This window comes from Mastigoproctus giganteus, chromosome 4, assembly GCF_048544385.1.
Source record: "Mastigoproctus giganteus isolate SK-2022 chromosome 4, ASM4854438v1, whole genome shotgun sequence".
Taxonomy (NCBI): Eukaryota; Metazoa; Arthropoda; class Arachnida; order Uropygi; family Thelyphonidae; genus Mastigoproctus; species Mastigoproctus giganteus.
The window spans coordinates 117,916,394-117,940,604 of record NC_143578.1 but is presented as its reverse complement, the minus strand read 5'-3'; the positions used below and the strand labels follow the sequence as shown (position 1 = coordinate 117,940,604).

General features: G+C 38.3%; 1 protein-coding gene across 1 annotated transcript in view; it reads left to right on the top strand.

The window, feature by feature from the left end:
• The window catches only part of LOC150087017 (lysine-specific demethylase 4A-like), a 694,533-nt gene that overhangs the window by 442,275 nt on the left and 228,047 nt on the right, over window positions 1-24,211 (top strand). The window lies entirely within an intron of this gene.

Here is a 24,211-nt window from a genome sequence, read left to right as displayed (position 1 = left end):
ATACGTCATTTTAATTGGATTTAAAGTTCAAAATTATATAGGGGTTTCTGGGCTATTATTTATGTCTAATTTTATCCTTCTTTTCCGTTCATTTGTTTATTTGGTTATTTTTATGTTAATTTTCGCTCTACAGTTTTTGCCATACTACTGGCTTATGTTTTATTTTATTTTATTTAAAAAATATATATATATATATACACACACACACACACACACACACACACACAGCCACTCCCCAACTTACATAAGGATAGTATTCTGCGGAACTCTACGTAAGTCGTAGAGTTCCGCGGAATTTCTCTAAATGCGTATGCAGCACTTGCAAATTGGGTTGAAGCAAAAAAGAAAATGTTCAATTAACATGTAAATAAAATTATTTACTTAATTTTTTTTTATCTCATGCACGGTAAAAATTACAAAAGTGTATAATTTGCAAAAATTTTCAAAATTATAAAATTTTAAAAAGAGAGAGAGGAGACAGGCATAATGTGAGCAAGTTTTATCTTTCGAGCATCGTTGCTGCCAGAATTAACTTTCCAGCTGATAAGCACACCTCTGCGGAAGTTCAGGCTGTGGAGATTTAGAAGGGAAGTTTTACAGCACATCACAAAATTTCTCTGCAGCTGCAGAATGAGCACTGGTGACTTCACCGCATACTTTAATGTTTTGGAAACCAGCGCGATGCTTTAACCTATTAAACCACCCGTTGCTTGCCACGAAGTTGGCTTGGGGTTTGCCATACTTATCCTTAATATCTTCATAAATACTTCTTGCTTTTGCTTCAATGGCCATTGGACTCAGGGGCACTTGCTTCTGAATCTGATTTTCCATCCATATTATTAATAGCTTGTCCATCTTCAATTTAGCACCTGAACACTGTTTTGTGATCACTGTTGATCTTAAGTGTATTGAACCTTTAATATGCTCGTTTTATACAAGTACTGTCCCTTAAAATAGTATTCACTGCTGAAGCAGTGAGACATAATTCCATGTAATAGATGACAAATTTTGTCCTGATTCATACTTCTTAATCATCTTAATTTCTAAATCAATTTTGTTTCGTTTACTATAACTGCCAGCACTTGCACTTTCCATTGGTCCCTTTCCCTTCACCATTGTAATAAGTAAATAGGAATGAAGAGAAGATTCTGAAAATTTATGTTTTTTATAGGATTGAGGAGTTTACTACCCGTTTATAATAGATTGCGCTAAGAGAAAAGCCCAATAAACTGGAAAGTGCAAATTGTCATTATCGTTTTATGGTAGTGACTTTCATAAAATGTGTTTTAGAAAAATATCACAAAGACCTTAAAAATTGATTCTTATAACGGAACATATGATAACAATCAAAGTGTAGTGCAATTTCTGTTATAAAAATGACCTTTTAGAGAGATAAATAGCTTAGTTATATAGCAAAAGTATCAACTTCCGAGGTCTTGGAATGAATTACTAAAAAAAAAAAAAACTAATGTGTATTGGCTTCACATTATGATATTTTCATGATACCTCCATTTATTCCTACAAGATGCACAATACGTTTCCACAATTTTTTTAAGTTTGCACCGGGCAGCAAAAACTCACATAAAGTTGAATTTCCATAAGTCGAGTATTGTGTAAACCGAGGAGTGGCTGTATATATATGTATATATATATATATATATATAGGATTGAAGATTTCAGTGAAGAAGAAATCATTTCACCATAATACCGTAACATAAAAATCCACACACTTCATATCTGACAAGCTATGTATATATATAGCTGGTGAATTGTGAATAAGATATAAACATCTCAGTGCTACACTGCTGATGAGTTTCAATTATAATATTAGCCTTAGCATTAGTAGAGGCATAGGATGCAAGAAAGCAAGCTTATACAGATCAGCCAAAAAAAGAAAAACAAAACGTTTCCATTTCACCCATCCATTTGCACCAAATGTTTCTCTAGATCTGCCTTGAGTTTATTTAAGCTGTCAACTTCTACAATGATGGATGGAAGTTTGTTCCAGCAATCAACCACTTGCTGGCTAAAGGCAAATTTCCACACATCTCTCCTCAATTTGAATTTATGTCCACCCGGAGTTGGTTAAACTGGGCAAGAGGAACAATCCCATAAGCATTGAGCTTGCTCAAACCATTCAACACATTATACACCTCAATCAGATCACCTCGCAGGTGCCTAGTCTCCAGACATTGTAATTTGCAAAACTTATGCCTTTCTTCGTAAGAGCAACCCTTTGCTCCATTCACTAATCTTGTTGCCCTTCTCTGTACTCGTTCCAGCAGCTCTACATCCTTCCTAAAATGAACCCTTCAAACCTGTATACAATACTCAAGGTGTGGCGTAACCATAACATGTGTCAATGTTAAACTTCAACTGCCACCCTTAGCCCATGTTCTCAACTTTTCTAGATCCTGATGCAGTAGCATACTGTCATTAGTAACTCAACCTTCTCTGACCTTCTTAGGCATTAAGCCTGGTATACCTTCATTAATATCATTAATAAATACAGAAAACAATAATGGACCCAACACCAAATCCTGGGGGACTCCACTAATAACATTAGTCCATGAAGAGCAATGTCTATTGATTACCACTCTGTCTTCTCCCACTGAACCATCCCTTTATCCATAGCTGCAACTTGCCCTTAATGCCACACTGCTACAATTTGTACATCAGTCTTCCATGTGTAACAGTATAAAAAGCCTTTCTAAGATCCAAGTATATGATATCAAAATTATTCTTTGCATCCAGTTCTTTTGTGACCGCATCATAGTATTCAATCAAATTGGTCAGACAGGGCTTCCCCTTAACAAATCCATGCTATGTCTGAACTATAACTGAAACCTTGTCTAGATGATTCTGCAGTGCTTCTTTAACCAGTACCTCCATTAATTTCCCTCGAACAAAAGTTGAGCTAACAGGCCTGTAATCACTTGTGTCACCCTCTGATCATCCTTTGTGAATTGGGTTCACATTTACACATCTCCTGTCCATGGGTTCCTCCCCTGAGTCCAATGAAGGCCTCATAATTATGGCTAATGGGTTGCTTACTTCCTGGATAGATCCCATCCACCCCAGGTGAATTTGTTTTGTTTATTTTCAACAATTTCTGCTCCACCTTGCTCTTTGTTACAAAATTATTTAGCTCACTGCCACAGTTTAATACACCTGGCATTACCCTCCCTGAGTAACTCCTCATGTGTAAATGTTGATGCTGAATACTCATTCAGTTTGTTAGCTACCTGAGCAGGATCATCAACATTGAACAATCGATATCAAGTGGACTAATCTGATACACTTTTATGAAAGCAAAAACCCTTCTCTTTACCCCTGATGGCAGTTGCCTCTTTTAGTAAATCCCACATCAATACACTGTGATGACTGCCCACTAGTGCTTCCTTTATCTGCAGATTCTTAATGCATGAATAACCACTATTGTTAATCAGATCAAGAGTATTACTCCCTCTGGTTGCCTCTTGAACATATTGCTGTAGAAAACCATCATCTAATAAATCCACAAAAGTCTTGCTAATGTGTGAGTGACCAACCCACAAGTTCCAGTCAGTATCTGGGAAATTAAAATTAGGCCAATAACAAACTCCTACTCTTAATTTTGCTTTCCCACTGCTTATATCACACCAAACTGATTCAACACTGCACTGTCTGCTCGTGTCAGCTCGCTACACATCCTGCGATTTTGTGTTTCTTAACTAATAGCACCTCCACCCTGTCTGTCCTTTCTGTAAGCATTTATTCCCCAAATTCCAATACTGCATTCTTTATATCTGTGTTACACCACGCCTCTGATATCCCATTGTCCGCCTTTGATATTTTAACCAACACCACAAATTCGTCAAATTTTTATTTGCTAAACTCCTAGCATTGGTGTACACATGATTATACATGCATCTGTTCTTATTCTTAGCTACCACATCTATTTCCTTGTTCCGCGATGACTCCCACCAGTCTCTGAAATCCCCCGCACCTTGTTTTCCAGGCTGCTGCTCATTCCAGTTAGCAGCAGTGCAAGAATCACTTTCACCTCTGCCAGTGGCTACTGTTAATCTATTAGTCCGTGTATTCAAGCTAGTAGTTTTCCGACCCACCTAACACCGCCTCGATAGCATCATCAAATATTCTTGCACCCTCTTTATTTAAGTGTATCCCATCCATGTTAACAAGCACAGACCAGACTGATAATAATTCTACCCCATGAGCCTTGCAGTCTCTCCAGGGCCGAATTGATTACCAGCGAACTCATGATATACTCCCTCCTATTGTGTCTGGGCAGAATTGCAGACTCTTTCAAATTCAACCCTAACTCGCTGGGTTTTTTTTTTTTTTTTTTTTTCAACATTGACCTGTACTTGTTAAGTAATTCTGCTGTTCTCCTACTCTTAATATCTTTGGTACCAACATCTACAACAATATCACATTTTGTACCTTTATAAGATATCTGCTCTATGGTTCATCAACTTTTGCCCCAGACAGACGTACACTGGTCCTGTTCCACCTATCATTTTTGCACAATATATTCCCCCTTTCCCTTTCAATAGAGTCACTGACAACAACTAGTTCCTGTTGGACCAGCACATTCTTCTTGGTGATTGCCTCTGTGTTGCCTGATGTTCAAGTGCAAGCTCTGTCGTTGATGTGAGCCACTCAATTTAAATCCTTAGAGGGCATCTGCCCTGTTCTTCAAGCTCTCATAAAGACCCATAACAATGCTGAGTTGGCACCTGATTTTCTCACACTCCTTACATCAATCACACAGAGACATTCCCCTTGGCAATATCATGTCCTGTTCCTGATAGCCCAACAAACATTATCCCGAACTGTGCTGGGATAATGAAGAATATGACACGGAAACCTGAGAATAACTCCCGTGCAGAGCAGCACAAATCAGACCAAAGACATGTCCGGGAAAAGATATGTTGAAGTGAGACATAGAGAAGTGAGTGGCTGAGCTGACCCCCAGATCTCTTACTCAAACTATTCAGTTGCTGCCAGGAACACGGATACTTTCCCATGGACTGGAGAGTGGCATGCTTGAAGCTAATATTGAAAAGCCCCAGTAAAAAAAAAATCCGGAATTATCAAGATCATACAGACCCATAGCATTGCTATGAGTGCTAAGTAAATTGTATGAGAGACTCTTACACAAACGCATCCAGCAACATTACTCAGCTGCAAACCTTGAAGCAGACAATCAGCATGGCTTCAAAACTGGCCTGTCCAAGTGAATGTAAAACCAAATACTGCTTGGTAATTGAAGTGGATTTTGCCAGGACTCTCGACTCCCTCTGGTGGCCGATCGTATCGGCAGACTTTGGACTTCGAATGTACTATCAACCTTTACAACAATATAAAAACGAAAGATGATATCTTTTGCAACGGAAGATCAAAGTTATAGCACCCTACCAAAGGCTGATTAAAACAGTCCACAGAGGATGACCATAGGGGTCTATGCTGGGCCCACTCCTGTAGAATATGGTCTTCGACAACTTCCTTAGCACTGACCTGGGAGAGGTTCGGAGCCAGGCATTCACAACAACTTTGTCCTGATGATGGAAGCTGACTCAAGGCCCAACTAGAAGTTCGAGCAAACAACACCCTAATGATCCTTCAAAATGGGACCACCGCGAATCTTCTACAGATCTCACCTGAGAAAACTACATCCATTCTGCTCAAAGGAATACTGAATGTTAGAAGACCACCACAGATCAAAAGAAATGGAACAGTGGTACAGCTGGCTACACATGTGAGATACTCGACAACATTCATCTCAATCATTCCAACAGCATCTGAAACACTTAAATTAAAATACACAGCTCTGGTCGCCAGGTGTTACTGGGGCCTTGATAAGAGATCGCTCTCCCTATACCAAACCAACCTTCCTAGCAATGATTTGCTACGCAGCCGCTATCTGGTACCATAAAACAGCGATGGCAGTAAACAAAAGAATCCTGTGCTAAATCCAATGAACAATACTCCTAGCAGTGACCTGAGTGTGTAACACTCAGCACGCAGCCCCTGAAGGTCCTGGCAGGGGCCCTACCTTTAGACCCGGAGATCGTAAGACGTGGCCTGCTCTATCACCTGTCAAAAGGAGTTTGAATGACATTCATTGGCTTCACCACGATACCGGCAAATGGCATGACAGCATAAAAGAATCAACTAGCCATTCATCTGAAACAGAAATGGCAAAACCATTGGACAACCTCAACCAAATGAGAGTTAACATGAAAGTTTTTACCCAGTGTTGACAAATTCTATCCAAAATCACCACCATGGTTCCAACCAGGACTGTGCTCGACATATTTTCTAACAGCTACAGACCCTTCAATGACAAACGTGTAGCCTCAGACTGCTTAAGGACCCGCAATGCTCAGGTGGAGAAAGAGAGACATGGCATAACCTGATGCACCTGTGCCTAAATTACGAGGACCTGTGTGGGAACTTCATCACACAGCTTGCTTATACCCCAGGACCAGGAACACCACCTCCTAGACTCCTGCGAGGAGTATAAGAAGATCTTCACAAAGTATGTGCAAGACTTCTTCATGAGAAAAAGATCCACAGCAGTAACAAGAAATAGACAACAATTAAAAAAAAAAAAAAAAATCAACGACGTATTCCAACAAGTGGACATGACACCTTATGAATGTAACCAACAACCCGGATGAGACCAAGCACAAGAACGAGACCATTGCCTGAAGTATGACATTTGACCTGATATAACAACCACAAGATTCACACCAACTACCAACATAGGACAATGAACCTTGTTGACAATGCACCAATGGGCAATCCGAACCGGGCCCCAGGGAGTGTGAATTAAAGCCTGGCTCGCTTTAATTCACCCTCCCTGCTGCTCCTCTCTTTTCCTGGTGAGGCATGAGCATGCCTCACTGACCACCTGGGGGCATCTTCTCTGTCGTCCCCATACTTCTCTTTTTTCCCTCGCCTTCAGTCTCCTCCCCTACTCTATCTGTACACCAGCATATGTCCCACACGTCTAAATTTAATCACGCAAAACTGAACAGTGATCAACAATATTTGCCCTCCCAATTCTAGCATTCCTCCATCTCTTTTTCTTCTTTTTTTTTTTACATAGGCCCCAATCACTGAAATCTCAGGAAACTAGGTGGCAGAGTCTGCCATAATAAAATATAGAGCTACTGGGTACCTGGTCTGCCTCCATTGGGCCAAGTGTGGCCAATGTTGGGTCCCTCAGCGGCCCAGTGGCTAAATGGCTAGAAGCAGAAGAACAACAGTACATAACATTACACATATACATGATCCATACACTTTTAAATCTCTGGCCTTTACAGTGAACTGCTACACCTACAATGAAAGCAAAGCGGAAATAAGGGAAACCCCAGTGCCGTTTGACACTAAATACACTTTACAAACATTAAACAAGCAGTACTTTCAAAAGGCTGTGATTCAGAGGATAACCACCGCCCCTCAGTTCTCCCCCGAGCCACAGCACTCCCACTACCTTGAGCCTTTTGCTTTGCAGCTCTAGTCTGAGTGAGACATGATTTTGATTCAATTTCAGTACCATTAAAAATATAACACTAAACTTATATCCCAATGCACTAATAACACTATATATATTTCAGTATTGAGTTTTATCTCTTACGGAGTTATGTTATATGAATTTCATATGTCCTATCAAGTTTAAGTTATAATGTTACGTTTGCAAAATCTAAGTGGTTATATGTATTAAGTTAAAACATTACGTTTTTAGAAAATAAATTTTAACTATCTATTGCCGCCCACATGGATCAAACTCTTACGCTAGCTATCTAGGTCAAATCACCAGTTCTAAAAGCTGTACAAATATTTCTGTCATATGTTACAATCTACATGACAAGATAAATTATTAAAACACGTAGGTAGTGCTATAATTTATAGTTTATAACCCTCTGCTATATTGATATGAAAACAATGGTGGCAGAAATCTACTGTGGTTTTCTATGCAATTTCAAGGCCAGGTAAAGAATACATGCTCCAAATTAATCAGAAAATCACAAAAAAATACTATGCTAAATTTAAATCAAAAGTTATACAAAAACAATTTCAATCAATAAATACAAAAGTCAACTTAGTAGCTTTGAGCATGTCTGGCTCCCACTACCTTTGTAAATAGAAAATTTCATATGTAAAAATATTAAGCTAGAGTGTTGCATTGTGCAGGATGCCCGCCTAGAGTAAGCAGGGAGAGGAAAGCAAAGTATAAGAAAGGAAGGTAATGAAAGCTAAAAGAATGTGAAAAATATTAATAATCCTAACAATTGTAATAATATATTATCAGTATAATAAAGATTATCCATAAAATGCTTGTTATCAGCATTGATGTTTAGACAATGTTTTTTTTTTTTAGTAAATGAGCAATTATTGATAAAAATTACATATGTAAATTCTGAGATAAATGTTTAATGGATTGAAAATATCAGTACTAAAGGAAAGTAAAGGGAAACATTGTAACAAATTTCATCATGGGCCCAACATTGGGCACAATGTTTCGTGTCTCTGTCAATGCAAATAGATCAAAAAAGGAAGAGTAGTATACGTATGCCCCAGCGATTTAAAGTGATCTTTACAGTGCTTTCCAAATACATTAATTTGATATCTAGTTCTCCTACTTTTCATTATAACAAGTAGCTTCAAGTTATATAAGCATTACACTAGAGCCCAGAAGGTAAAGTTGCTTTTTTGTTTTACTTCTTTTTTATTACTAACTACTGGGGACCCACATCTGGTGAGTATGGACTTGGCACACCCAGGGTCCTGAGCTGCATATCATCATCATTCTTCTTTTTCTTGGTGATTTCCTTCTACTTCTCTCTCTCTCTCAGGGTAACTGAGGAATTTTTTTTTGCCTGGTGCAGCATAATCCTCAGGTTTCCCTGCACCATATAGCTAATAATAATAATAATAATAAATGAACTAACCATTTCCAGCCATTGGTCACTGGTTGGCCTAGCCTCTGCCTCTCTCTCTGGTGGTCCTGATAACCTGGAAGGTAAAAGTAATCATCCAGAGCCAAACGGAGCAGCCATGGTCTTCAAAAAGAAGATATCATCTTGTGATGTAGATCCAGATATCTTGATCTATAGATCAGTCACTGCTGTGCCAGTAGGAAGCTGATTCTGATGAAGAAGTCAAAAGCAAGACACAAGTGATAATGTTGTATTACAAACTGTCTCCATTAGTAATATAAGGATGTCTGCAGCACATAGCTGGTTCCCCAACCGAAATGTAGTAATCTGCTAGTAGAAACTATGCCTCATTGTAACTCAAAACTACTTCTGAAAACAACAGTACTTGGTGGGATCCCATCAAAGTCATACTGAATACCTCAAAGCATTTCAGAGACTCGGATCTGTTAAACAGCTCAGAGGAAGAAATTGCACTGAAAGTCATGTATCAATGAGCTAAAAAGCAAATATCACTGTCTTCTACCATACAAATCTATGCAGCTTCAGTAGTACAAAACTAAAATAATTAAAAGCCAGCTGAAACATGAACTGACTCTGTTCCTCCTAGTGGTTCAATAGCAGACTGGCTCAAATACTCCTTTCCAAACCAAAACAAAAATTGGATCAAATAAATAGCATGCCAATCACAGTTTTGCCAGATTTTGAAGCCTCAACACAAGTGGCCAAAATCCCCAAAAATATCAGATTAAAAAAAAAATAATAATAACAGTAAAAAGAATTGTATAATACAGATCTTGTGGACAGAGATGACAAAGATCAAGATGAAGCTGTTCTTGAGCTTCGTGCAACTGATGACATGGATGCTGGCAGCTGGCCAGTCTTTCCCAAAACAGAATGGCATAAACAGAAAATGAAAGTCATCAGGAACAACAGCAAATATGCCTAAGTATTGCAACCATACTTCAATGGAACTGTCATGGTCTCCAAAGTAATATCAGGACATTAAAAATCTTCTACATGCCTACAATCCTGCTGCTCTACTTTACAGGAAACTAACCTTACCCTGAAAATAAATATTTCAACAAAGCGATATATTATGTACAGACAAGAACAAATAAACATAGTGACTGTCCCCAGTAGGAGTAGCGATTTTAGTAGATTCTAGAATTTCTTCCAAAAACTTGAAGCAGTTGCAGCATGAATAATGTCAGGAATTGCACTAACAGCATTCTCTTTTTATCTTCCACCAAATTGGTCCCTTGTATATCAAGATTTAGGAGTGAACCAGTTATGCCCTCCTTTTTGCATACTTGGAGATTTCTTTGGGTATCACCCTTTATGGGGATCTCTTCGCCTAGAAAAAAGGGGACAAAAAAAAGGATAAAAGGGGCCTGAAAGGTTCTTAGATGAGCAAAGCAAAACTTAACAATTTTAAACATAGGCACTCGTACTCGTGTGCAGTTACCAACAATTACAAGTTCAGCAGTAGACTCCACCAATCTTGTTCCGGTGTCTCAGTTGGTCAGTTTCAAATAATCCAAACGGTGACAACTATTCAATTTTTAGAGGATTAGAGATGGGTCGCAGCAATGTTGAATCAGTTTGGTGTGACAAGCAAGCATTGGGAAAGCAAAAATAAAAGTAGGATTATCTTTTAGGTCAAGAATTGATAATGTCTTCTGATAGTAAAAAGTCAGGTATGTCACAAATCAAGTAACCTTTGCCACATTGCAATTCTATAGACATCCAATAATTATCATAAACAATACAAACAGTGGTGAAAGGAAGAATGCAGTATGGCATAAAAACAGAAAAATATGGTTTGGAATCAATGATTCCAAGGTTCCCCACCACTGCCAGTATCATAATATGCAAGAAGGCAAGAACTAAAGCCAGTTATATCAGGTGGAAATGCCAGAAAGAATCCTAGATGTCTTTTGCCAGTGAAACCACTAGAAGCAGAAACTAGAGTAGTCTGGAACAAAATCAGACTAATTTCTAGCAATATCCAACAATTTCTGCACATATAATGAATTGGAAAGGACAAGATATATTTGAGCCAGAACAAATTGCAAATGCACTAGGAACACCTCTGCAAAGCCATTTTTTTTTTTTTCCCCATTTGCAAAAAAGCTTTTTATGACCCAGTCTTCCAAAAACATAAAACATAAATCGAAAGATACAAATTTAATATACATACAACTTAAGCGATATCCTTTATAAATCATTTCTGAAAAAAGGCTTAAGAGAATGCCTTTTTTCAGAAATGACTTGGTTTGGTTTGACTTGATATTGAGAAGGCTTTTGATACCAACTGGAGAAAAATACAAGGCCATTTACCTTCTTGAGCAAAAGAACCTCTCGTGTCTGATATAATCATATTCAGTTCATGGAGATATGTTCAGAATGAAGGGGTTCCCCAAGGTTCAGTCCTCAGTGCAACTCTGTTTTCAATCAGAATTAACCTCATCACACAAGACGTTCCTGAAATGGGTGAAGCATATTTATATGCAGATCACCTGACAGTTTCATGTCATTCACATAATATGCACACAGTAGAGAGATAAATGCAAGGTGCTATAAATAAAATAGAAACATGACTATCTATAATGAATATCAGATAGTAGAGTAGCTATATGCTTCTGTAGAAGACACAGGATGAATCCTGAATTATGAATAGGTAACCAAGCAATCCCACCAATCAGTTTCCATCTTTTATCTTCTCACTTTCCCTCTTTCCATGGACAATAATTAAATATCCTCAGGACAATATCTTCTGTGAAATGAGATGTAGATCATTTTTCAGTACTGCACATATACTGGGCCATGATAAGATTTAGGTTGGGCTTTTGCAGCTCACATCTATAATTCTGGTAGAAAACGTGCATTAAAATGGCTAGATCCTTTCCATCCTAGTGCTTTGTGCATTCTCAGTAGCCTTTTGAACATCACTAGTACAGAATTTATATGTCAAAACTCATGAATCTCCTTATAGACTTTGCAGACATGTTCTTCTTCTGAATTATGCCTTCCCAGTCATCCATAGTGATAACTGCATAATCCAAATTGCAAAATGTTGCTAAATGATGCTAAAATGACAAATTGATAGCAGTATCGTGTTAAAAACCATAAATAAGCAAGTATGCTGTGATCACCCATCTTCTAAAGAGAGGTCCTGTCAATGATAATGAAGCATTTTATTAGAAAGAAAGAACGATGGTAATAGTGTGAGGTATATGTGGAGAGGAACCAACTTCAAGATAGGTAGGATGAAAGAAAGTAATTAGAAATTAGAAGAGATGAGAATGAAAAATAGAAAGAATATTAATCAGATCTCTCTATAACCCTAATAAGCCTACACTTGCAGTTGAGACAGAACAGCAGAATCTCCAAGTGCAAAAGAGCTAATCCCACAGGAAGTAGCTGCTGTCGAGGGTACCTCTGTTATTACTCTGTTGTCAGGGGTATTGTTAATTGTTAATCAGTGAAAGAAAAGTTTACAAAGAAAAAAAAAAGTGAAAGGAAAAATGGTTTACTTGCTCAGGCAAGCTGGGGTTCCAAGTGCCCAACCATCAAGCTTTGGCTAAGAAGAGATTTAAATTGAAATAAGAGGTTTAATCATATATTGCTATATGGTTTACAGACTCTGGACCAACTTAAAAGAAATGCACTAGATAGAGTGAGAGAATCCAGGGCATTCTCTCAAAGTTGGCACTTAGAATCCCAGCTTACCTTAGCAATTAAACAATTCTTCCTTCCACTTTACATTAAAGCAAATGAAAGGGACCCATAAAGCTCTCAAATTATCCTCAGGGGCTCACATCTGATGAGTACGGGCTTGGTACACCCAAGGTCCTGAGCTAGATATCATTCATTTCTTTCTTGGTGATTCCTCTCTCTTGTTCTCTCTCTCTCACAGGGTGATTCAGAAAGGTTTTTTTTTTTTTTTTTTTTGTTGGTACAGCATAAGCTTCAAGCTTCTTTGTAACATATACGGCTAATAAAAATAATAACTGCCAAACTCAGTGGTAGAGACTGTTCTGTCTGAAGCACTTGTACTTCAGACAGAACAGTAGAATTGATAAGGGTAGGCTTGCTGTTCTCACAGGAATTAGCTTTTGTCAGGTATACTCTGTTGTCCAGGATGCCAGAGCTCACTCTTGTGCATCAGGCAACACAGCGGCCATTTCCAAGGCAGAATGCAATGATCCCACGGGAGTTAGTTATTGTTGGTGACTCTATTCTCAGGAAAATATATTGTGCAAAAGGGATAGGTGGAATAGGACCAGGGGCAAAAGTTGACAATGTTGTAGAGCAGATATCATCTATTAAGGGCACAAAGGGTGATATCGTTGTACACGTTGGCACTAATGACATTAAGAGTAGAAGATCTGCAGATTTACTTAACTAGTACAGGAAAATGTGGGGGGGGGGGAAGTCATGCATCAAGGTTAAATTTGAAAGTGTCCGCAATTCTGCCCAGACATGACAGGAGGGAGTATCTGATGAGAGAGCCTTGTCAATCAATTCAGCCCTGGACGGATTGTGCAAGGCTCATGGGGTAGAATTTTTCTAAGCGTGGTCTCTGCTTGTTAACAGGGGAATGCTTCTACAGGGATGGGATACCCTTAAATAGAAAGGGGTGCAACAGTGTTTGCTGGTGCTATCGAGGCAGTGTTAGGTGAGTCAAAAAACTGCTAGCTTGGGGGAATTCGCAGACTAACAGGTTAAAAGTAGCCGCAGGCAGAGGGGAATGCAATTCTTGTACTACTTCTATTAGAATGATCAGCGGCCTGGAGGGCAGGGGTGCTAGGGGTTTCAGGGACTGATGGCAGTCATCGTGAAACAAATAAATACATGGGCTGTGTTAGGGTAACTAAGAATAAGAATAGGTGCATGTATACTTGCATATACATCAATGCTAGAAGTATAGTAAATAAATTTGATGAATTTCAAGTGCTGGTCAAGACATCAAAGGCGGCGGATATTGTTGGGATATATTAGGAATACAGAATTGGAATTAGAGGTGTACAGACAGGATAGGAAGGGAGGATGGGGTTATGCTGTTAATTAAGAAAAACATAAAATCTAAAGAAGTGCATCCAGTTGACATAGATGGACAGTGCAATGTTGAGTCAGTTTGGTGTGACATAAGCACTGGGAAAGCAACAATGAGAGTAGGAATGTGTTATATGACTAATGAGTACAATGAACAATTGTACCAAAAAAATAGAATGGACCACTAAATCAGATTGTGTTATAATGGGGGAATTTATCTTCCCAGATATTGACTGGAACTTGTGGGTTGGTCACTTGCACACTAGCAAGACTTTTGTGGATTTCTTGGATGATTGTTTTCTGCAGCAGCATATTCAAGAGGCAACCAGAGAGGGTAATACTCTTGATCTGGTTATCAGCAGTGAATATTCGTGCATTAAGAATTCGAAGATAATGGAACCCCACTAGGTGGCAGTGATCACAGTGTACTAATGTGGGATTTACTTAACGATATAATTACCATTGGGGGTAAAGGGAAGGATTTTTGCTTCTGCAAAGGTGACTACAGTGGTCTTGGATATTTTTTAAATTCAGTACAGTGGGACCAACTGATGTGTTACCAACAGCAAATTCTAAGTGGGAAGCATTCAACAAATTAATCGTGGAAGCTACTAGTCTTTTCATACCGATTAAGATGCTGTTCAATGTTTAGGCCTAAATGAATGTCAGATGAATTAATGAGACTTGTGGCATAAACAAAAAATGCATGGAATGCATATAAATTATCAGGCGTCACAATTAATGATTTTGTAATAACTGAGAGCAAAGTGGAGGAGAAATTCTTGAAGTTAAACCTAAGAGAGGCACCTGGGATGAATGGGATATATCCAGTTATGTTATAAAGGAGGTGGCAAAGGAAGTAAGCAAACCCTTAGCCATAATTATAAGAGCATTCTTGGACTCAGGGGATGTCCCCAATTACTGGAGATGCCCCATTTCACAAAGGAGGATCTACGGGTGACACAAGTAATTACAGACCAGTTAGTTTAATTTCTGTTCCTGGTAAAATAATGGAGTCACTGGTTAAAGATGCATTGCAGGATCATCTAGCCAAGACTGCTGCAGTAATTCTGACACAGCATGGGTTTGTTAAGGGAAAGTCTTATCTTACAAATTTGATTGGTTATTATGATGTGGTTGCAAAGGAACTAGATGCAAAAAATAATTTTGATATCATATACTTGGATTTCAGGAAAGCTTTTGACATTGTTATGCATGGAAGATTACTGTACAAATTGGAGCATTAAGGTATTAAGGGTAAGTTGCTACAATGGATAAAAGGGTGGTTGAGTGGGAGAAGACAGAGTGGTAATGAATGGATGCTGCTCTTCGTGGACTAATGTTATTAGTGGACTCCCACAGGGTTTGGTGTTGAACCCGCTGTTGTTTTTTATATTTATCAGTGATATCGATTAAGGTATATCAGGCTGTGTCGAAGTTTGCAGTGATACAAAGGTTTGCAGGGTTTTTAATGATGGTAGTGTGCTCTGCAACACGGTCTAGAAAATTTGGGCAGATGGACAACTGGCAACTGAACTTTAACATTGACAAATGCAAAGTACTGCATACCAGTTGTGAGGTGCTACACTTAGGGTGGTATAAAATGAAAAAGATCTGGGAGTAATTGTGCAGTTAGATATGAAGTTTTCTGAGCAATGCAGACAGGGACTGCTAGAGTAGTCATGGGGGTATTGTGAATGATATACAGAAATTTTGCTAGTAGGGAAAAGTAGGTGATTATCCATTTTTATGAGGCAATGGTCAGGCCACACCTTGAGTACTGCATCCAGGTCTGGAGGTCTCATTTTAGGAATGATGTGGAGTTGCTTGAGCATTTACAGAGAAGGGCAACAAAATTGATGCGGGGAGCAAAGTGGTCTTCTCACCAAGAAAGGCTTAATTCTACAAATTACAGCAGCTTGAGACTAGGCACCTGCAAAGTGATCTGATTGAGGTGTATAATGCCTTGAATGGGTTGGGCATGCTGAATGAATTCTGATGGGAGTCTTCTACTTGCTCAGATTACGAATCTGAGGGTGCATAAATTCAAATTGAGGAAAGACAGTTATAGAATAGATATGTGGAAATTTGCCTTTAACGAGCAGGTGGTTAATTGTTAGAACAAACTTCCATCTGTTGTGAAAGTTGATAGCTTAAATAAATTAAAGGAGGAAATGGACAAACTTTTAGAGGGAATGGTCAAAATTTTTTTTTTTTTTTTTTTTTTGGCTGATGATCACACACTTGCTTTCTTGCATCACATGCCTCTATTACTACTACTGCTATTACTATGTAAGAAATCTATTGTGCAGAAAGTTGTGGAGAAAATCAGTATATATCTGCCATCAAAAATTAATGATGTTTCAGAACAGTTATATTTTAAGTGCACAAAACGTGATATTTGTAGGTGTTAGTGATATTTAGAATAGGCAATCAATACTCTTATCAATATTTTTAAATGGATTTACTTAGGAGATATAAATGTTGAGAAAAGGCCACGAGTTAGTGTTTAATTTGAATGTCAAGAACTTTGCCCAGAAACGATAGGCGAGCGTACATAGGAGAACCTTTTCCCTCGATTTGGCCTTGAAGAGATTGTGCAAACTCATCGGGTAGAATTTATTCTCAGCAACCCATACAAGAGAGACTATTTTACAGAGATGGGGTACACTTGAATAGTAGAGGTGCAAGAATATTTGTTGACACTATCAAGGCAAGCATTGGTAGATCAGAAAACTGGTAGTTTGGTGGGACTACACAGACTGATAGTTTAATTTCAGCTGCAGAGGCAAAATTGATGCTTACAGTGTTTATGTTGAGATGTGTAGCAGCCTGGAGTGAAGGTTTGAAGAGGTACTAGCCCTGCTTGAGGTTCTCATGGTTCATGCAAATACATATGCTGTTTTACAATTTTTAAGAACAAAATCAGGCACTCATATACCTTTTGATGCACTAATGCTAGTATGATAGATAATTTTGATGAATTTGAAGTATTGGTTGTCATCAAATGTGTACATTATAGGGTATCACTCTGACATACTGAATGCACAACTTGAATATACTGAGTATAGAGTAAACTGGAAAGACATTGCGTTTCTGTCCAGGCAGTTGCCCAGGACCCTCTGTCCATGTCAAAAAGGAAGAAAGAGTATACCCAAGGAACAGTTGCTTTAATAACATGCATGTATAGCAAACATTCACTAAATAAATTCATATGGTTTACAAGATTACTTAAAAACTGTCTTTGACAGTTTTTAAATTCTTTTTGTTGGAACCATCTGATACCATTAACAAAAACATTCAGACTGCTCAGAAAAGTAATCAAAGAAGTAGCTAAGCTTTTTATACCAACTTGCAAATTTTTAAATGGATGTAAGATGAACTGGTGGTACTAGAATGCTAGACTTATGAGTATATAGACTGGAGAAGAAAAATGCTTCTGTGTCTTCCAATATTATAAATTATTGAAGGGGTGGGACACTGAATATAAACTAGTTTGCATTCGAGTTACTTAGGGGTTAGGCATGTTCTGGCAGATTATAATAATCCTTTTGGCCACAAATGTAAAGAAAAGTAGTAACAAATTAATTTTTTGCATATGTTAACACTAGGAAGAAAGGATGAATAACTTTATAACCCTATGAATGGCATAATTATTGATTATCCTGTTTGGGTTTCTGACACGTTGAGTAAATAATTTGCATCTACATTCTCACATGAATACGTTCTTAAGGATGGGGATGGGGCTGCAGAAATTTACCAAATCAAACTGGGAGCTAAATGATTTCTTGATAACTGTGAAGAAATGGGATGTGAAATTATTGATACCAAAAGTTAGAGGTGCCTTGGACTGATGGAATCTATCCAGATATATTAAAAGAAGCAACAAAAGAGTTCAGCAACCCCTTACCCATAATTATAAGCATTCTTTGGCCCAACGAAAGTCCTATAAAGACTTTAAATGTGCGAATGTCTCTGTACTATTCACAAAGAGAGGATCAGAGAGAAGTGAATAATTAGACCTGTTAGCTGGGCTTCTGGGGAAATAATGGATCTGGTTGTTAAATAAGTAGTGCATATTCATCTTTACAGGAGCACAGTTAACACTATGTGATGATGCATATGCATATGAATGGGTTTTTAATCCAGTTGGATGAAAAACCACCTGACTTTTAGGACCATTTGTTTCTTCCAATTTACAGGAAGAAAAACCAAATATTTCTGTCATTCAACCTTTGCCAGTGGCTAAGTAATTCACAGTAAGCCCAAAAATATCTCTACCATCCCCATCCATATTGGCTCAATTCCATAATTTTTGAATTATATTCATAACCTTTGACCTGTAAGTCAAACTGGCAGCAAAGGTGTTAAACAGAAATCCCAACAAGAATTTGCAAAGCGTTGATCACAGTGGAGCTAGATGCAGAAATAACTTTCACGTCATATACATTAAATTCACATTATAGCACTTCCTAGGGGACTATACAAAGGGTACTAGAAAAGTTTTGCAATACAGCTTTGTTTATTTAATTTTTTCAAAGTAATTTCCTCTACATTCAATACATCTCTCCATCCTCCGAAACCAATCTTTAAACCAGTTCTGCCAAGTTTCACTAGGGAGTAAAGCACACTCGTTGTCCCAAGCCCGTAGAAGGTCCTCATCACTGGAAAACCGCCTCCCTTTTAGCTTCATTTTCACATGCAGGAACAGTGCAAAGTCGCAGGGAGCAAGGTCTGGACTGTAGGGAGGGGGCTCGAGAAGTTTCAGTCCTGTCGTGGTCAAATATTCGGTGCAGGCTTTGGCGCGGTGAACTGGAGCATTTTCGTGATGGAGGTACCAGGTGTCCATTCTTGACTTTGGCCGCAGGTTCTTCATAGATCCAATGATTTTAGGCAGGCATTGTTCAGTATACTACTTAGCTGTGACTGTCTTCTGCGTGTCCAAAACGACACGTTCCACAATTCCACTCGATTTGAAAAATACAGCTATCATTTTCTTCTTTACAGATCAGGATTTTCTGACAATTACGTGTGTGTCGTCATCATCGAAGACCCAAACTTTGTTTTGAGCCTTGGTCGGCAGATCGTAATAGTACAGCCAAGTCTCGTCACCTGTCACGATGTTGTTCACATACCGAGATTGTCCCTTATCAAACTTTTTTAACATCTCCCGGCACAAAGTCACACGTCGTGTCATCTGCTCTTCAGTCAGTTGATGCGGCACCCAGAGAGAACAAAGTTTCTTCACGTGCAAATGATCTTGCAGAATCGAACGAATTGCTGGTGCATTTAGGCCCAAAGTATCCTCTATCTGTTGGTAGGTCACTCGCCTGTTTTCGTCAAGCATTTTCCTCACAGCAGTAACATTTTCCTCCGTAACTGACGTTCGTGGCCTTCCCGGCCTCTCAGAATCCTCCAGAGTGAAATTTCCCCTTTGGAATTCTCTATATCACCTGAATATCGTTGTACGATGTGGCCAATCATCATCTAGTGCAAGAGTCATTTCTTCTAAGCACTGGTCTATGGTTACACCACGCACGAAATTATACCGCAAAACTGTCCTTATCTCATTTCGTGACCACGATGCCATCGCAAGCACTTTACACTCTCACTACTAATGAATAACTGAGCCCATCGACTTGGCGCGGCGGCTACTATGCACGTATGAACATGTCTCAACATGCAGCAACAAGCAGCTTCCTGTGATTCATTGTTGCGTCATATTGCAAAACTTTCCTAGTACCCTTTGCACTTAAGCATCACTAACTCCTTTTCTTAAGTGGTTAGTGATCCTTGGTAACCCCTTTTCTAAGGGGCTGTTTTTCATATTTTATCATTATTTTGGCTGATAAAATTGAACTTTAAATCAGTGTTATCAACCAAAATTCGATGTATTGTTAGGACAGCTCATTTGGTTATGTCTGTATAGAGGAATTTTGCCAGCAGGAACAAGGATGCAATTATTTTGTTGCATAGGGCAATGGTTAGGCCTCACCTTGAGTACTGTTAAAATGTTCACAGAGAAGGGCAACAAAATTAAGTAAAAGAGGGTGCTCTTGCCAAGATAGGCTTGGAGTGGGTAAATTGAAGCATCTGAAAAAAAGGCACATGTGAGACCTGTTTGATGTGTTTAACTCTAAATTTATATCCCCTTGCATGCAAGGGGATATAAATTTAAATTGTAAAAGAATGGTTTCAGGTTAGATGTGTAAAAATTTGCTTTTATCTACAAAGTAAATGATGTTTGCTCTTCAGATAAAATTAAAGATGAATAATGCCCCCCCCCCCCCCCCGATTCAATATTAAGTTGCTTCCTTGCATCATTCAATTAATTATTAATTTGTTGCATCTTTTTTTATAAATCAGTACAAAGGAACTTGTCTTGTCATAGTTTTGTCATATAAACTTGTCTCCTGACATTTCTTCTATCTTCTAATTTTGAGGTGGGAGTGGGGAGGAAAATTATTTAATTTGCTGACTATCCCCCTTGATTCAATATAAAGTTGCTTCCTTGCACCATTCAGTTAATTATTAATTTGTTGTATCTTTTTTTATAAATCAGTACAAAGGAACTTGTCTTGTCATAGTTTTGTCATATAAACTTGTCTCCTGGCATTTCTTCTATCTTCTAGTTTTGAGGTGGGAGTGGGGAGGAAAATTGTTTAATTTGCTGACTATCCCCCTTGATTCAATATAAAGTTGCTTCCTTGCACCATTCAATTAATTATTAATTTGTTGCATCTTTTTTTATAAATCAGTACAAATGAACTTGTCTTGTCATAGTTTTGTCATATAAACTTGTCTCCTGACATTTCTTCTATCTTCCAGTTTTGAGGTGGGAGCAGGGAGGAAAATGATTTAATTTGCTGACTATATACACTTACTGTTATTACTTACCTATTACATTATACTGTGACCTTGCTTCCTTTGATTTTGGAATCTTTTTTGTCTACTTTGTTGTGAGGGCTGTCAAAGCTTTTTCGTATGTAGCAATGATCAAACTAAGCTTACTGCTTCGTGTACTCATGTTATGAAAGTAACTTCGTTATGAGTTTCCCTGGCATGTCTCGAGATACTTCCACAATATGAGATCAGTGCAAGAAAAACAGCTTTGGCCACCATTAACAATAATGTTTTATATCACTAGTAGCCCCTGCTCTAACAAATCACTTAATTATCTACTTTAATTTCCTTTGCACTATTTCTCCACAACTCTTACATTCTTAATTGTGTTTTAGGCATTCTACACATATGTGAATCTTTCATATTTCCTTCCTTTCACAAATTATATCATTAATTTGTGAAATTTTATTTATTTATGCAGTTAAAGCTCTTTATGGTGACCCTCTTTTTATATTCGCATTTAAAATTGACAAAACGCTTCAAATATATTTAAGTAATTGACGAGATTGCAGCCTGACTCTAAGAAATTATTGGTTAAGATTTCCCGTGCTTTTTTTTGCAGTGTGATAATGAAATGAAGATCGGCTAGATGTTAATTTTAATAGTTAGCATTAGCATTGGTAGAGGCATACAATGCAAGAAAGCAAGCTTATGTAGCATCAGCCAAAAAATAAATAAATAAATAAATAAATAAACCTCCCATTTCACCCCTCCATTCATTCCAATTGCCTATCCAGCTCAGCCTTAAGTTTATTTAGGCTATCAACTTCCACCAATCAACTACCCGCTGGCTAAAGGCAAATTTCCATCTTTTGTTTTGTTTTTACAACTGTTTTTCCTCAATTTGTGCCCCCTCAGGTTCATGATCTGAGCAAGAGGAAGAATCCCATCAGCATTCAGTTTGCTAAACCCATTCAAGGCATTATACATCTCAATCAGATAACCTCGCAGGTGCCTACTCTCCACGTGCTGCAATTTACAGCACTTAAGCCTTTCTTGGTAAGAGCACCCCTTTGTTCCTCCTCACCAATCTTGTTGCCCTTCTTTGTACTCATTCTAGCAACTCTACATCCTTCCTAAAATGAGGCCTCCAGACCTGTACACAGCACTCTAGGTGTAGCCTGTTGCCTTGTATAATGGGATAATCACCTCCCTGTCCCTGCTAGCAAAATTCCTATATATCATAAACCTCCATGACTTGCCCTGGCAGCCCGTCTGCACTGCTCAGCGAACTTCATATTTGACTGCACAATTACCCCAGGTCTTTTTCACACTCCACTTCCCGGAGTGTAGTACCACACAGTTGTTACGTTTCTCTCCGGTTATTGCTACCCATTTGTCAATGTTAAACTTCAGTTGTCACTTCTCAGCCCATTTGCCCAACTTATCAAGATCCAGTTTGAGTAGCATACTGTTGTTAACAACCCTGCCAACCTTTGTATCATCTGTAAACTTGGACATTAAACCTGATATATCTTCATCAATATCATTGATAAATATGCAAAACAACGTGTCCAACACTGAACCCTAGGAAACTTCACTAATAATATTTGTCCTCGAAGAGTAGTTAAGAGAGTATATTTATTTGTATGGCTCCAAGAAAGCAGATAGCTTTGCAAATCACAGATATAATTAGGATTTTGCAAGCTGTAGATAATGGTGTGCATTTTAAGACTGACATCACCAAACACTTCGCCATTCCTAAGGGTACTCTGTTCACTATTCTGAAACATCAGAAAAAGTTTAGAGAATTTGCTGCACTGGGTAGGATTCGAGCATCAAAGCAAAGTATCCAGATCTTGAAAAGGTACTTTTGGAATAGCTACTGTTGATGCATGCAGAAAACGTTCCTATAGATGGTAATCTTTTAAAATCTAAGTCTGAATTGTTTGTGCATCAAATGGATATTAAAGAATTTAATTTCCGAAAATTTAAGACTCTTCATGGCCTCTTTCAAAAAAGTGTATCGAAAATACAGCCATGTACATTGACACTGCAAAGGAATGGAAGGAAAATCGTTTAAGAAAAACAACCGAAGAATGCTATTAAACAAAATTGTGCTATTTTTTGAAAGAAAAATTCAATGCGAAATCGACACCCTGCAGGCAATGTGTTTCAGTGGGATGAAGTTGATGAAAAATTGATCGCCAACTGCTTCAAACATTCTGGATTTACCTCTTTGAATGATGCAATGCATGAAGTTTCACGTGCTTCTTCCTCTATTAATTACGAAGAACAGTCTGATAATTGGGAAGAATTATTTGATGGTGTGTGTCATCACTTAAACTTAACATTAAAACTTGGCTTCGAACATTACAGAAGTGGATGCAGATGTTGAATGTTTCAGGATATGCACAAATGAAGAGGCATCCAGTTTCTTTGTGACCACATCATAGTATCCAATCAAATTGGTTAGGCAAGACTTTCGTTTAACAAAACCATGCTGTGTCCGAGCTATAACTGAAGTCTTGTCTAGATGCTCCTGCAGTGCTTCTTTAACCAGTGCCTCCATTAATTTTCCGGGAACAGAAGTTAAACTCACAGGTCTATAATTACTTGTGTCAGCCTTTGATTCTCCTTTGTGAATTGGGGTCACATTTGCACATCTCCAGTCCATGGGTAGCTCCCCTGAGTCCAAGGAAGCTCATAATTATGGCTAAGGGTTTGCTTACTTCCTTTGCTGCCTCCTTTAATATAACTGGATAGATCCCATCCACCCCAGGTGCCTTTCTTTTGTTTATCCTCAGCAATTTCTCCTCCACTTTACTCTCAGTTATTACAAGATTCTCTAGCTTACTGCCAGAGTTTAATACACCTCTGGCATTCCCCTCACTGAATAACTCCTCGTGTGAATGTCGATGCAAAATATTCATTTAGTTTGTTAGCTACCTGAGCAGGATCATCAACAGTTGACCCATCGATATCAAGTGGACCAATCTGATTAATCCCCTTCCTTCTGGAGTTTACATAAGTAAAGAACTCTTTGCTGTTTTTCTTTGCATCCCTTGCCAAAGATTTCTCGTAATCTGCCTTCGCCTGCCTAACCTCCTTTGTAACTTGGTTACAGATCAACTTGTATCTATCATAGGCTTCTGTGTCACATGTTAATTTGTATGTATCCCATGCATTTTTCTTCTCTGCCCTATGTCTCATTAGTTCATCTGACATCCATTTAGGCCTAAACCTTGAACAATATTTCTTAGTTGGTATGTAAAGCCTAGTAGCTTCAAAGATAAGTTCTTTAAATTCTTCCCATTTTGAATTTGCTGTTGGTCCCACTGTATAGAATTTAAATA